A 3,754-nucleotide genomic window follows, 5' to 3' on the forward strand; every position below is an offset into this window, starting at 1 on the left:
CTGTCTCTAATGAAAAAATAAATAAAAATCTTAAAAAAAAAAAAATGAGGGTCTTCCTGAATTCTCTACTGAGGGCTCACCTTCTCTTGGTTTAGTTTTTTTGTTTGTTTGTTTAGATTTTATTTATTTACTTATTTGAGAGAGAGAGAGAGCGCATGAGCAGAGAGGAGGGGCAGAGGGAGAGGGAGAAGCAGACTCTCCACTGAGCAGAGAGCCTGACAAGGTGGGGCTGGATCCCAGAACCCTGGGATCATGACCTGAGCTGAAGGCAGATGCTTAACAGACTGAGCCACCCAGGCGCCCACCTTGGTTTAGTTCTTACCTTAGGGGTTTCAGCAGGAAAAAGTAAACACAAACCATCAGCCAGAAGAGGGATTAATGAAGGAACTATTCACAGAGGTGTGGGCAGGAATGGTGAAGCATCTTGGGGCTCACAGCACTGGGGTGGAATCGTCCCCAGGGATCTGAAGGGCAAGGGGAGGAAACTTTGTTAATGAACCTGGAGAGAGTGGTACCTGTGGGTGCAGCCTGCCCCACAAGAGCTGTGTGGCTTTTGGTGGAGGAACACAGTAACTGCCAAAATCACAGGGGGAGGTGGGTAGTAGAAATATCTCAGCCTAACTATCTTCCTTTGCACTGATCTCCTATAATGTCTCCTATTGGCCAAACTCTTCTGAAACTATAAGGTGAGACAGCGAGCACGAGGCAGCCTCAGGACCTGCAGCCAAGCAGAGAAGCATGGAGGGTGGAGGTCAGGCAAAGAGCAGCCAGCCCAGGGCCTTCTTCCTGGACTTGGCTTTGTGGAGAGGCTGAGAGACAGAGTAGCCATGCTTTTCTTGTACCGGACACAGGCACCCTCCTTCCAGACCTAGGTTGCTCTGTCTGTGAGGTTGTCTCAGTCCTGGAATTCCTCCCACCCCTGACCTCCCCGGTTCTCACTGCCTGCCATATCACTCAGCTCCCTGACTTAACACTATTCTCTGCATGGGTTTGTCTCCCTAGACAGGAGTGCTTGCATCCTCTACATTGTGAGCTCTTTGCAGGCAGGGGCCTTGACCCAATAGGGCCAAATGCTCTGATACAGGGCCTAGCACAGGCCGACCTGAGTCCCGTGTCCTCACATACCTTGCTCTGCCTTGGTATACACAATCTGAGCACATGTGACTGTTTCCCTGAGTACACCCAGGCTCCTTGGTGGCGAGCAGCATAGGCCTGGCACATAGCAGGCATCAAATGTTGTCTGAATTGGCCTAGATGGGACCGTTCTTCTTTCTTTCCCTCATCCAACAATCTTTTAATTTTTTTTTTTTTAATTTTTATTTATGATAGTCATAGAGAGAGAGAGAGAATGAGACAGAGACACAGGCAGAGGGAGAAGCAGGCTCCATGCACCGGGAGCCCGACGTGGGATTCGATCCCGGGTCTCCAGGATCGCGCCCTGGGCCAAAGGCAGGCGCCAAACCGCTGCGCCACCCAGGGATCCCCAACAATCTTTACTTATGTATTTGAGATCCTATTATGTGCCAGGCCCCATGCTGGACCCTGGGGACACAGAGGTCAACAAGACATGCAAAGTCCCTACTCTCATGGGGCTTCCATTCTAGTGGGGAAAGTAGAACAGGAGAGAATAGAAAGCAAACATTATTATTGTGGGTTGTGATAAGTGCTGGACCAAAAATAGTAAATGGATAGTTGTTTATGCCAGGGGGCAGGGACATCATTTCTGAGGAGATGACACGTCTCTCTGTCTCTCATGAATAAATAAATAAATAAAATCTTTTTAAAAAAAAAGATTTTATTTACTCATAAGAGACACAGAGATAGAGAGGCCGAGACACAGGCAAAGGGAGAAACAGGCTCCATGCAGGGAGCCCGACGTGGGACTCGATCCCAGGACTCCAGGATCACGCCCTGGGCCAAAGACAGGCACTAAACCTCTGCACCACCCAGGGATCCCTAAATAAAATTAAAAAAATAAAAATAAAAAAGAGTAGAAACAGGGACGTGAAGGGCTGCAAAGGTGTTCAAGGCAGAGATGGAACAGCAAAACTAAGGTATGTAGGTGGAAGTGCCTCTGGGACCCTGGGAGATCCAGAGTTTGCAGCCCAAAGAGAGCCTTAGGGGAGGTCCCAGGGGGTGAGGAATTCAGTCTCTTCAGTCTCGGGGACAGCCCAGGGCCAGCTCTCAGGCTGGGGAGGTGGAGGGGCAGGGACAGCCCTTCTTAATGCCACCTTTGCCACCTGTTGCCTAGCACCCACAGCAAACAGGGCTTTGGGCCGGCCTAGCCCTTGCTCCCTCAGCTACCCTCCGACTGGCAGCAGCTGTCAAGTGACCAGCAGCTGAGATCCTGCCAACATCCTCCCCTGGAATATTTTAGGGGTAAGTCAGAAAATGACCAGCTGCCTCCTTAAAACCCAGCTTTTTCTCGTGCATGCCTTACAAGGGTGTATGTGGCTACCCTGGGTGTTAATCTCCCAACCCCTTGCATTAGACAGAGAGATATAAATATACAGCTGAAGGCAGCACACCCAAACACACGGATTAATGAGCCCGGCTGCAGGCCCCAGGCCCAGGGGACGCTCACCCTTCGGCTTGTGAGCACCCACTTCCGTCTCAGAGGCACACAATTCTACACGCCACGCAACACACACAGTGCACCACCACCCATCATCACCTGTAATAACCACTCTCTACCCTCCCCCCGCCCCCTCAGATTATACAAGCACACAACCACAGGCCCACACACAGACATGGACCTACAGGCCTCACAGACTCGAGCACCGGCACACAATCCCACATTCCCCCCCTCCACACACCCAACCGCGTGGTGTTCACAGCCTGCAGCGGCACGCTGCTCGCCACACACAACCCACGCACACTCAACACAGCCACACCGTTACCCCACCCCGCCCCCTATCAAGGCCTCAAGGATTCAACACACAGTGGGCCCCTCGCTCTTTACAGCGCAGAGCATTCTTGGCCGATCGAGTCAAAGACCTTCCCAGACCGAGGGGTTAAGTTAAGGACAAAAGGCATCAGAGGGGAGAATGCCCCAGGCCGGGTCTGGGTTGGGGCCGCCAGCTCCTGGCTTCGGGAGAAAGACTCCAGTGTTGAAATTTGACCCTGACTCTAATGGGCTAAGGCCTTGGGGGGAGGGCAGGCCTGGGAGTGGACAAAGGAGGGCTGGGTCGGGGTGACAGGTGGAGCGAGCAGAGACACCCCAGGGAACCTCGCAGCGTGGGGGTGGACACTGGTGTTAAATCCGGACTCGACCTTAGAGGCTTCAAGCCCTCCCAACCGCCCTTCCGTAACCCCGGCAACAGGCTCCCGACTGTCCCCAAACGTACGGGGTGCGGCCGGCATCCCTCCTCCCCCAGCCCCTCAGGACAGCTGCGGGACCGGCGCTCGGGCCTCCCCGCCCCTCCGCGGCGCGGGTGGGGATCGCTGGCGAGCTGCGCGCGTCCGGGGGCTGGGACCCCTCACTCCCCCACCCCAAAGCCCTGCCCCATCCCCCCGCCGACCGGGGAGGGGACGTGCTCTTCTGGGGCTGCAGAGCCACCTCCTCCCCCGCCCCCCGCACCTAGGACCCCCCGAAAGGAAGGGTGGACAGAGAGAAGGTTCGGGAAGATCTCGGGGCGGGCCGGTTTGGGAGACGCCGATCGGCCACCCCCCGCCGCCCCCGCCCCCGCCCCCGCCCCCCTCCCTCCTCCCGCGGGCGGGAGCTGGGGCCAAGTGGGCGCGCCTGGCCCCGGGC

The sequence above is a fragment of the Canis aureus genome, chromosome 5 (genome assembly GCF_053574225.1).
Source record: "Canis aureus isolate CA01 chromosome 5, VMU_Caureus_v.1.0, whole genome shotgun sequence".
Classification (NCBI taxonomy): Eukaryota; Metazoa; Chordata; class Mammalia; order Carnivora; family Canidae; genus Canis; species Canis aureus.